Source organism: Pseudophryne corroboree, chromosome 1 (assembly GCF_028390025.1).
Source record: "Pseudophryne corroboree isolate aPseCor3 chromosome 1, aPseCor3.hap2, whole genome shotgun sequence".
NCBI classification, from domain to species: Eukaryota; Metazoa; Chordata; class Amphibia; order Anura; family Myobatrachidae; genus Pseudophryne; species Pseudophryne corroboree.
In genome coordinates this window covers 873927285-873940010 of record NC_086444.1, presented here as the reverse complement: position 1 = coordinate 873940010, position 12726 = coordinate 873927285, and the positions used below count along the sequence as shown (strand labels likewise).

Genomic DNA, 12726 nt, shown 5'->3' with positions numbered 1-12726 from the left:
AATTCCCCCATAGTGTCTTAAAAATGTTATTTCTTTAAAGACATATTTTTACTTATGCCAATAAACCAAAAAGCAAACTTGTTTAAACAAAAATGTGCTGATGTTTGCAATTCAGAAAATGATTTGTAATACTAGTGTTGGAATGGATTAAGAGGAACACATTCAGGAATTATCTGACATGAGCATAGACTGAGACTTTTAGGTGATAATGTCTACATCTCCCAATCCCTACCCCCTCCCTTCCCTCTCTGCCTCCCCCCACCCTCTACTTCTAGTTAGAAACTTTTGGATGAAGAATGTGGGAGGTTTGTTCTTCTTTCTGCACCCACCAGAAGACACTCCCCTGTCCAATTTGGGTGAAGCACTACCTTTTTTTTTTTTTTGCTTTCGTCCCAGGGAACACAACTTGTCTCCTTTCTTTTCTGTCCAGTCACCACTAAACAAAAGAACCTCTGGACACTTTACCATTCTCCAGAACCTGAAGGTATATATCTGTTTCTCTCTCACTGTGCCTGTATGCGGGGATAAGCCATTGATCTTTCTTCTCACAGATTGTGACTGCAGTCTGCTTTTGATTTTGTGGATTAATTTTATTTTATTTTGACCATTAATGAAATGAGTGAATTAAAGTGAGTTAATATGTAGGTATCAATGTATTTAGTAACAACTACAAAAATTTAGTGAAGTATGTGTAACGCGGTTGGTGTAATTATGCAGATGGGATGCTTATAAAATAATTCTTTTAAGAAATGTGCAGTTGTTCAGATCCAGATGTGAGTTAGCTGCAGACAGAAGTGAGTGGGACGTTATCAGGGTAAATTCTTCCCAGTGTACAGGCAGTATAGGAGAATGCAGCAAACAATAGTGTAATGTCTGCTTTTCATTGCATCTCTGCATATCTGAGACCTGCAATCCTGAAGCTCATTTTTCTTTCATTTACTAAAGCTGAAGTGTAGAATATCAGGGGTCTTTGAGTAAAAGATTGCAGCATCAGCTGCATGAACAGCCCTCAATGAGACAATTGAGCAGGACAAAGTTATTCTGCGCTCTGTAGGAGTCTTTGTTAGAGAAAGTCTTGATTTGTTCCATCCATGTCTTGTAATATCCTCTCTTCCCGGCATATTACATAGAGGGAGCAAGTTACATTTATGCATTGGGTTATTTTTGTTGTTACTTTTTTTATTGTTATTTGATGTAACTTTTTCACATCTTCCTTTTTGTGCCAGCAAAGCTTTACCTACTTTTTTCTTTCACTTTATGTAAAGCACAAAGGACACTTCCTATACAGTTGATGTGCTTTTGAAAAGTAGTTAAGAGAATGAATGGACCTAAGTATAGTGGGACGTGTATGATACTGTAAAAGTTGTGATGCCATATTTCAAGATGTGACTTAACACAATCCATTTTCTGTAAATATTTTCCTAATTTCAAATGTCCAATTGTTTTGATGTGTGCGTTAATCAACATTCTTCTGCACTTGGAAAAGTGGAGTACTCTCTACATTTCAAATATGATATTAATTAACATAAAATGTTTTGCAATCCACAACTACAACAATGTGCAAAATTGATGGTATGATGTTTGATGTTCTGTAAATATCTACAAATCATTTGCTTGTTATATGTCAGTAAGTTTTTGTAGAATTTGTTTTCATAACTAAATGTAATTCTCTCTCTCCTCTCTCTTTCTCCTTTTGTTAAATTAAATGTAATATATTATGGATACAGGTACATACAGTATGTGATGTGTGCATACTTGACTGCCTTTTGTGATGTCCAGTGGGCTACATTCTTTGGAATTTGTGCTTATGCCTAATTACTTATACATAATTGCATCTGGGCTTTTACTGACAATAACTGCCTTTGCTTTCTAAGCAATTTTAATTGCTATACAGTCCTCTCTCTTTATATGGCCCCTTTTGTACAGGCATTGTCCTTGCAAATGTCCATTGAATCATATGCAACCATCTTCAATCCACTCTGCTACCAAACCGACTTTGACGCATGTTCCACTGTGACAGATTAGATATATGTATGTATTTGAGAACTATGTTGCTTATCATTTATGAAGAATGGTTCCATACAGTATTCTGAAAATTATGCCATTCACGTCATGCCATATTTATCAGTTAACTTGTTCCTAAGTAATGAATCTATACTTCACTAGATGGTACGGTATGCACAGAACTCTCTTTTTCCATCAGGTTATATAGATTGCGATAGTTTGAATGAGAGTAATTTTTTTTTAAAAAGGGCGTGTTCCGTGCTGTGCCAATAACGGAGAAATGTCATGCAGCTGGGAATTGTTTCAGAGCCATTTGAGAGGCACCAAATTAAACTGGGCGGGAAACACCTCTGGAATTTAGAATATTAAGAAAATACTGTTCAATAAATTATAATAATGCAGGATGTGAGCAGCTCGTTCAGGAATGGGATGCATATGTTTTGTACCATACACATCTGCTAAGAAGCATGATGCCATTTCTGAGGTAGTTTGTTAGCTTTGTAGCTCATTCAGCAGCCAGGAAACTTAAAGACAATAAATGACAATCACATAGATGTCTCAAAGAGAGATGAATGTGCGCTTGCAGCATCCTTCATATTTGAAAAGCTGAAATCCAAGCAGATACAGCCTTCAGTTATTCACCTTGTACAAAAAGTACACTGTACAGTATGTTGTAAATGATACCTACAGCAATCCATAATGTGAATACATTGTAACAGATTTTGGGGGAGATTTATCTAAGCTTGGAGAGAGATATGTGGAGAGATAATTTTCAGCCAATTAGCTTCTGTCATGTTGCAGATGTGTATGAAATATGACACTTAGGATTGGTTAGTACTTTATCTCTCTCTAAACATTGATATATACCCCCCCACCCCCCACAGTATAATATTATAGAATTCAGTAATATGTTTTGAAAATTTACGACCAGCCCACCAAAAATTAAGATTCCTGAACGCCATGTATTAGGGCAATATGGATTTTTTTTTACGGCGAATGTATTGGAGCCCATCCCAGTGATCAGTAATAAGTAAATTTGCAATCATTTTACGTATGGGTTCTGAACCCAGCTCTACAGTGCATGTGCATAAGGTCACGCATGTGTAAGAGGCCATTGGCATTTTGTGAAGTGTAGCCCATAGGCTAATGACGGCATTCTTGGTAAATTTGTCATTTTAGTCTGGGGCTGCTTTTTTGATACCGAAACCGGTATCGATGTTATCTCCCCTGTACATACATCTTGGTGGTACTTATTATTTGCGATTACCCCCTAAAATGTGTGTTTTCAGGGAACATCCCACAAATACTTTTTGATAAATATGCCCCTTAATGTAGAACAAATTTATACTCCTCAGAGTCACTGTTATGCTGACTAGATTTCTAACACTGTACATAGGGTTTACATGCATTTCATGTGTCCTAGCTTGTTTATAGAATACAGTAATAAGATGGAGATCGAATAATATCATCATAGACATACATTGGGGGTATTCAGGGGTTTTTTTGGGGGGGGGGGCGACTATAAGTAATGGGGTCCAACATAGCAATTCAATTGTTTTGCCGATCGGGCGTGACTCCATTACTTATCAAGCTTGTTGTGGCCAAATGTACCAGGTTTAGCCATGTAAAGTCCTATTTAGTGCACCAAAACGATAGTTTTTGGGTGCCCAGACAGCCAACTTTTCACTGATCTCTTCTTGCCACCTCAGGAGGCAGCGAACAAAAATCATGCAGTAGTGCTCAAACAAATGAACAATTCAGTAGCTGCTATCAGATGACCACTGCTAAGAATTGGGCTACAAACAATTGAATTGCCGCCAGGGATGCTACCATTGTTTTCCAATTTAGAATAAACCTACATAATAAGAATTAATCAGAACTGGAAAGTAAGTGTAATAGAATCTACATTTTTACGACTAAAGAGGCGGAACAGAGATATAGTGGGTCACTTCACATAGGCAAAGTTCAGCAAGGACGCTTTCATTCAACTCTGCAGTTGTGTCAACTTGACACAACTGCAGTCAGAGTTGAATGAAAGAGTAAATATGTTGATGACTAGTAGCAAACCAGGTGTACACATAGGGGTGGTCACATCACAGGTTAATGCTGCATGTGGACAAACAGTCTCATTATTTTCTGTACACGTTGCTATGGGGCAGCATATGTCTGATCTACTTGCAGCTCTGTCAGGCCACTGCTGTGCGGCGCTATTGTTTCCAAGAGGCTAGTATGGGCTATTCAGACAGTCAGACAGAGGGGGTCATTCCGAGTTGATCGTGGCTGTGCTAAATTTAGTACAGCTACGATCATCTTCCCAGATATGCTGCAGGACACCCAGCAAAGGGCTAGTCCGCCCCGCATGTCAGTCCGCCCCCCCCCCCCCCTCACAAGTACAAAAGCATTGCACAGCGGCGATGCTTTTGTACATGAAGAGTAATTCCCGGCCAGTGCAGCTTCTGCGGCTGGCTGGGAGTTACTCGTTGCTGCCCCAGGTTGCAGTGGCTGCGTGTGACGTCACGCAGCCGCTGCGGCCCGCCCCCCACACGGTCCGGTCACGCCTGCGTTGGCTGTACCGTGCCCTGAAAACGGCGGCCAAACACTGCCATGACACCCCCTCCCACCCAGCGACCACCTCTGCGGCGCCGGCGCATGTGCAGTTCCGACCCGATCGCTGTGCTGTGAACAACTGCAGCATGTGATCGGGTCAGAGTGACCCCCAGAGTGACAGACAGATTGGGTAGATGAAAAGTGGTTCTTTGTCTTTAACAAAACACATGTAACAAGAGACTGAAAGAAGAAGAGAAAACGTAAGCTACAGTAATTCTAATTCGCTATGATGTGCTTGTTGGAAACTGGTCCTGAACAGCCTTAAGTTCATGAGTAAGCAAGGCTGTTCCTCCCATGAGGGGAGGTGAGACGCTTCCTGTGGTCACACACATACCCTCCCTAGCGCTTATTGACTGTACTGCAGTAATTGCTTTCAAAAGAATCATAAGGTGAAGGTGATGCCAGTCTCCTACAGTCCTTCGTGCAGTTATTGTTCTCCCGCTACTACACTAATTCACTCTATATGTTCTGTAGAAGTGAGTGACCTGTGGCTGGAGCATTTTGGGAGGGTTATTGGCACATGAAGCATTCAAATACGTTAATAAAAATACCTTTTAACAAATATTTCTATTATGACAAAGAAGAAAAATAGATTTTGAGTGTTTCAGCCTACACTACAGCATAGGGCCTAATTCAGACCTGGCTGAAGCCCTGTGCTGTGTGCGCAGCAGTCACACTGCACATGTGCACATAGGGGGTCATTCCGACCCGATCGCTCGCTGGAGTTTGTCGCAGCGCAGCGATCGGGTCGGATCTGCACATGCGCCGGAGCCGTAATGCGCCGGCGCATGGCAGTCGTTGGTGCCCAGCAATCGCCTCTGAGACAGAGGCGGTCGCTGGGCGGGCGAGGGCTGAACAGCAGCGGTAAACCGCTGTTTAGTAGGCACGGTCCAGCCAACAGAGGCGTGGCCGGATCGTGGGGGGGGGGGGCGTGGCGCGGAGGCTGTGTGACGTATCACGCAGCCGCTGTGGCCAGCGGCAGCGAGACACAACTCCCGGCAAGCCGCAGGAGCTGCGCTGGCCAGGAGTTACTCCACAGATACAAAGGCATCGCCTCTGTGCGATGCTTTTGTATTTGTGCGGGGGGGCCGGCACTGACATGCGGGGCGGACTAGCCCTGTGCTGGGCGTCCCCCCGCATGTCTGAGTTTACAATCATAGCTGTGCTAAATTTGGCACAGCTATGATCAACTCGGAATGACCCCCCTAGTGAGATGCTAAGGCAGAGGTGGTCGCGTGGTGTCGGCGGTGTTAGGATGGCATTGCAGTGGCATTGGGGGGGGCGTGGTCCAGACAACGCAGGCATGTCCAGACCATTTGCAAGGTGGCCCGCGGCAGCTGCGTGATGTCACACATAGCCACTGCAGCTAAAAACAGCTAGGCTGCGCAGGCAGGGAGCAATTTGGCAGGTGCAAAAGCATAGCTGCTGTGCGATACTTTCGTACGTCTGCGGGGGTGGGGGGCTGGCATTCCGTGGGACTAGCCCTGTGCTTGGTGTCCCCCCGCATGTCCGGGTTTGTAATCGTAGATGTGAGTTTTTTCGCACATCTACGTCAGGTCTGACTTAGGCCCATGGATATAAAGGGTGTGTATCAGAGGCGGAACTACCATTGGTGCAGCAGGTGCTTTGCATCGGGGCCCATGAGGACTAAGGGGCTCACAGCTGCACAGACCAGCAATGAGTAATCCCCTGGCCCCCTTGCAGACCATTTTGAGCAATGTCAGATGAATGGCCCAGCACAGAGAGCAGGGTGGGTCCCTCTGCCTGAGGGACATGCCTCTAACACCCACTGCATCCCCGTCACCCTCTGCCTCCCCCTACTTTTCACTGTCACCCTCTGTCTCCCCCTACCTTCTGCTGTCACTCTAAGCCTCTCTATGTCAACCTCTGCCTCCTCCTGCTTTACTCTGTCACCCACTGCCATGTGGCATATTGTGAACTTGGGTTGAGGTGGAGGAAGGGGGCCTAACTTATATTTTTGAACCTGAGCCCACCACTCAGAAGTTCCACCACTGGTGTGTATACAAATAAAGACTCCAAAGCATGCTGCATGGGAGAGTAAAGAAGTGTGAAAAATGTGGCTTGCCTAGTATTCTATGCTTCTTTTCGCTCCAACGCAATCCACACATCTGAAAAAACCCATCTGTGTGCGTGTAACCTAACTAGCACACATCAGTGGACAGTTTAAATTACTATTTCAGTAAATAACTCACCTCTCCAGCTGCTGCTTATGGTAGATCAGTTGTAAATTCTATCTATGCTGTGACCTCGCTGCCAGCCATTGCGCTGGGCTGACACTCATACTGTGCTCAATGTGAGGACTGCAGAGGAAATGATGATCTGTAGGTGTTCCAGTATTTCATCTGACAATGGTAGGTACTTTGTTGATAGAATTAACTTCTACTCTTCTGTAAGTTAAGTAGCTGAGATGGGTAATGTAAAAGCAGAGGGGTGTGCTGTTTGCTGATTCAGAGGGGAGGGGTCAATTAAAAAAAATTAAAAAAATAAATAAATACATAATATATAATTTAAAAAATCCTATAACCATCTGTATGGTACTATTAAATGTTGGTTTGCAGAAATAGTGAAAGGAATTGGTACAGATGTATCCTCATATATCTTTGCTGCAGTCGTGCCAAACAGTCCCTCTTAGCACTCCAGATCCCGTGAGTCTATTTTAGCCTTTTTTCAAGAAAATGCATCTTAGTCGCAGCTACAGTAGAACGCACCAGGACACTGTGCTGATTAATTTGATATGCAGCACTTGTATGTTTGTGTGCAACTGAGTCTTTGCATACAAAGACTACAATGCAGCAGACGTGGCTTTTTACCATATCAACTTATAAACAGACTCAGTTGCACACAGCTATACAAGTGTTATATATCAAATTAATCAGTTCAGTCTCCTGGGACATACAACGCTAGCAGATTTTCATTTTCATGGAACCTGTCAGCTCATTCTTGCCAAGCATCTCCTCCTGCGTGACATGTTGAGGCTAGATGTATAAGGACACATCTGTATTTTTAGGTTGATTTAATAATCCCTGAGTTTAAAGGCAAATCAATTTATAAATAGTTGTCCAGATCTCGCCAAAAAATCATAATCAGCAAACAGTTGCAATACCCTGTAGTATAGATGCGAAGCTATGAATGATCAATTTTGAAAACAGCTGTGGCAACTGGCAATATCCAAAAAATGTTTTTCAGATAATCAAGATACACTCAAAACAAGTGAGTACAACAAAAAATGTATGTATGTACATCTGTGACACACAACCTGTGGGCTGCATGAGGCTTGCCAGGCCATTTTGTTCATTCCTGGAAGAGAGGACAGATACAGAGGAACCAGGAAAATACTATTGTAGCATTTATGTCTCAGCATCCCAAATCCTTGTACTGGGTCTCAATGTAGTTGTGGTATCTGCCTTGTAGTGCCTCTCACTGTGGTTACAGAGAATCTAATATCCCATGTCTATTGGTATTTGTCTTGTACCGAGTCTCATTGTGGCTATGGGTGATCCAGCATCTTGGGACCATTGGTATCTGTCTTGTACTGGGTCTCACTGTTGTTATGAAGGATCCAGTTTCCTCTATCCATAATTACAGTATCTGTATTGTTCTGGGACTTACTGTGGCTTGGTGAACCAGCATCCTTGGACCACTGGTAGCTATCTAGTGAATGTGACTGTGGGGGATCTATCATCCCGGGCCAATTGGTATCTGTCTTATACGGGTCTCACTGTAGTTACAGAAGATCTAGCATCCCAGTTCCATCAGTATCTGTCTTGTACTGGGTCTCAGTGTGACTGTAGCCAGCATCCAGGGTCCATTGGTATATATAATGTTATTAGGTCTCAGTGTGGCTGTGGTGGATCAAACATCACAGGGCCATTGTTATCTGTCTTGCACTGGATCGCACTGTGGCTGTGGGAAATCCAACACCCCAGCCCATTGGTATATCTCTTGTAAATACCAATGTCAAATTCAAAACAGACTACAGTCAGGAAAGTGCTTTTTCGATGAAAGCAGAGGGACATCAGATGTGCAGCCATTGGAAGCTTTACTGGCTTCATATTCAGCATCTATTCTTGGTAAGGTTAAAGAGACCATTTGTGGAGCCTTCGTGAGATGTGATTGGAGCATCCAACTTCGGCTCAGGTTCAATCTTCTTGGCCAATCGCTTTCCAAGTTCAACTCACCAATCATTATGTCCCTCACAGCTCCTTGATGTTGTGCTTATACAAAGCAACCAAAACTCCAACTTTTAATGGATTGAGTTCAGTAAACACTTTAGAATTAGGGTATCACTATGGAATCCAATCCCAGGTCTCCTAGTATCTGTCTTGTACTGGATGTCAATGTGTCTTTGAATCTTGTACTAAGTCTCACTGTCATTTTTGGAGATCCAGCACCCCAAGTATTCCCTTTGTTATGTACTGGGTCACACTGAGATGCATTATCCAGCATCCTGGTTCTCTTTGTATCTTTTACTGTGGCTTACTGTGACTATGGGGACCCCAAACTAAAGGTCCATTGGTATCTGATGTGCACTGAGGCTGGGGATTCTCCTAGTAATCATCGCTACAGCTGCAGTGAGGTGAGATTTAGAGACGTAACTAGACTTTTTGCAGCCCAGTGCCAGAAAGACTCTCTACAGCGCTATGCACAGACTCTCTACAGCACTGCACCGCTGCTGGTGTCCAGCAGAGAGGAGGGGGCCTGGACGGTAGAGGCTACACATGGGCCTCTTCCTCTCTTAAAACACCCCTGCATACAGTACAGTAATATTAGTTAATTATAAACACACCAGCTATTTCATGTATTCTATACATCTCTTTAATACACAGCCGCCTTTGAGAGATATTCATTTAAAATAGTGGCTTCACTTGCTAATATATAAGCAGTCCATCAAAAAGTCTATTCTCAGTGCATTGACCACTTACTGGACTCTGAAGTATCCAATAGAGGTGCATCAAAATGGAATACACGTTATAAAGGCTGATTAAAAATTCAGAAAATAGGATTTTATTTTTTTTAAATGCTACCTAACCAATAACAGATTACTTATCAGGGCAATGTAACTACAACCTCAAGGTACAGTGTAAATAGGAAAGTGGCAACTTTCACTGTCTCTTTATTGCCGTATTCTGACTTGGCTTACCACCTTCAGTCTTTGCCAATGCCAGAGTATAGGCTGCTGACTAGGGATCTGAAAATCCCACTTACCAAAAAGTTAGCAAGCAGGCTACAATGGCTAATAGCGCTTGAAGACAGAGATAGCTATTGGCACCAGTCTCTATAATGCTATTCTTTTTGGAGCTTTGTATACATAATTACGTCTCAGTTCCCATGGAAGTCTATGGGAATGGCAATATTCTGTGGGTCTTTCATTATCACATGCAAGATCTATGATCTCTCCTTAGTTAATGCTTTGATAAATGTTGCCTATACTACAAGTTGTGATAATCACACAGAACGAGTCATTTCTGCATGGTTTTTGGAATAAAACAGTTTGAGAAATAGGCCTGAGGTTTGCTGCTGATAATCTGTGCATAATAATTATATTGGAATGTAAATAATTCCTTCAAATGGGAGGATGTCAATTTACCGGCTGTCGGGATCCCAGCGGTCAGGATACCGACACCGGAATCCTGGCACCCGGTGAAATGCCAGTGACCGTAATCTCCACTCGTGGGGGAATAGATGAGTAGGGTCACCACCTGCACTCGCACCAGTATGCCGGCTGTCGGGATTCCGGCGTCTGCCTGCTGACCGCCGGGATCCCAACAGCCAGCATATCATACTGATCCCCTTCAAATAGCAAATGCATTTTCAATATTACCTATAACAAGACAGCCAGTTGTGTTAGAAGTGTAAGGGCAAATGACTAAATTAAGACAAAGAGAAATTATCATTTTACTGTATTATGCTAGTCATTGTTTTTTTTGTGCAATAAAAATGGTATAGTGCTAATAGTCATAATTCGTGTTTGCTTGCAGTAACATCATTTATGCACTTGCCTCTACTTCAGTTGATCCACACATACCCTATAGCAAACACACACACACACACACACACACACACACACACACACACACACACACACACTTTGTGTGCTGCAGCATTGATGCTATTTGGCTAGTAAAGCGTTGGTGTAACACTATAATACCTATCATTTGGCAGAAAATTTTAACAGGAATTTAAGGAGCATTTTTTTCGCTAGAAGATAACCATACTTATTTGATCTTTGGAATCCATTGCAAATGTAATATTTTTATAGAGGTAATTTCATGGTTTGGATGAGGCTCAGGAAAATGCAGTAAAAGAGTTTTTTTATGCGAGTGACCTTTCTATTAGGTTTATATCTTGAAAACATATGGTTCCCATAAGGATCAATGATCCCTATGGTACTTGTGTTAATATTTTTCTTAGTTGACTGATCTCAAACACACTAGCATGGAACTTGTTTCACATGTGGACAACATACCTACAATGAAATAAACTCCCCAGTGGGTGCTATCACCTCACGCTTACTGTATACAAAACAGTAATAACCAAAATCAAAATCATAAATCTCAACTACGGATACAAAAAAATAGAATTATATGGAGGGGTAAAAGGGTCAGCTTTATTTATTATAATTAAAGAATATAGGGGGACATTTACTAAGAAGTGATAAGAGCGGAGAAGTGAGCCAGTGAAGAAGTGGCCCCATCAACCAATCAGCAGCTCTGTATCATTTTATAATATGCAAATTACATATGTTACTTCAGTGCTGATTGGTTGCCATGGGCAACTTCTCCACTGGCTCACTTCTCCACTCTTATCCCTGCTTAGTAAATGTCCCCCATAGACTTGAAAAGGAAAAGTATGGTGGAGAAAAAAGAACGTCACAAATCACAATATCGCCATCCACAGTTATTATTCAACAGGCCTAGGATGGTAGGCCAACTGCTGAACCCATTACATAACACTCAAGATATCCAATCTCCCCACTCAATGATACAAAGAAAGGCTGACAGTGAAAGTTAGTGCCGCTGACCCCAGTAGGTTAGAATCAGCCTTAGCCGTGTATTGGCAGGGAAAGCATCTCGTGAACTACAAATGTGTCCTCTTACATCCTTGCTGCAGTCACACTAAATAGCCCTTGAAGTCACGCCATGCCATTGCGGGACTCGGTAGCGATGAGCGTCTTTTTTTGCATTTTTCAATGAAAATACGTCTTAGACGCAAAGTAATGTAATAGTACGCACAAGCAGCTTCTGTTGAGTAAAATGATAGGCAGCATGCCTATATTATGTGTGTAGTTGAGGCTCTATCTGCATCCGAAATGCCACGTTACAGTGTTTCCCATGAAAACACTGTGTAGCATAGAATTTTGTATGCGTATACAGTTGCAGTCACACACAGAATATAGTCATGCTGCATATCATTTTAATCAGCAGAAGCTGCTTGTACGTCCTATTACATTGCATTACTTTGCATCTAAGATGCATTTTTGCTGAAAAAAAAGCAAAAAAGATGCTCTGCGCTACCAAGTCACACAGCACTCACACGTTATGTGTAACGCGACTTGTAGCGCACAGAACAAAGAAGGAAGAGGACACATCTGTATAGGAGGAAGATACCGATAGCAACTGTTACCACCATTTCCACACACCGCAAAGCCAGCACCAATCAAGGGAGGGTGGGAGGGAAAATGCAGCTCAATAGATGACTGGAAAATGGATCATATCACGTACGACCCTAAACCCCACCCACTCTGTTCCTATCACATGAAAGATACACATACTACAATACTACACACTGTAACCATAACCCTTGCCTTGCCAAGTGTGAAATAATACACCCTCTGGGTTTAGATTCCTGCCAGGCATATTACATCTCTTCTATGCCAAGAAGGTGTATGATCGCCTGCACTGGCAATTCCTTACCGTCACTTTGACGACCATTGGCTTACAGGGACCAATTCTGTCTCAATTTCTGTATTATATATAGCAATCCTACTGCTAAGGTGTTGAGCAACGGTTTCCTAAACCCCCATATTCCATTTAAAATGGCACAAGGCAGGGGTTGGCTCTCTTCCCTTTAATGTACGTACTAGCCATTGAGCCC

At 42.6% G+C, this 12726-nt stretch overlaps 1 protein-coding gene across 1 annotated transcript in view; it reads left to right on the top strand.

Annotated features, from left to right (window-relative positions):
• Positions 1–390: 390 nt before the first annotated feature.
• Positions 391–12726, top strand: part of LOC134914642 (fibrillin-2-like) — a 253243-nt gene continuing 240907 nt past the window's right edge. Inside the window, exon 1 of the mRNA XM_063920063.1 lies at positions 391–484. The gene's annotated coding sequence lies outside the window, so the exon portion shown is untranslated. The remainder of the gene's footprint in view (positions 485–12726) is intronic.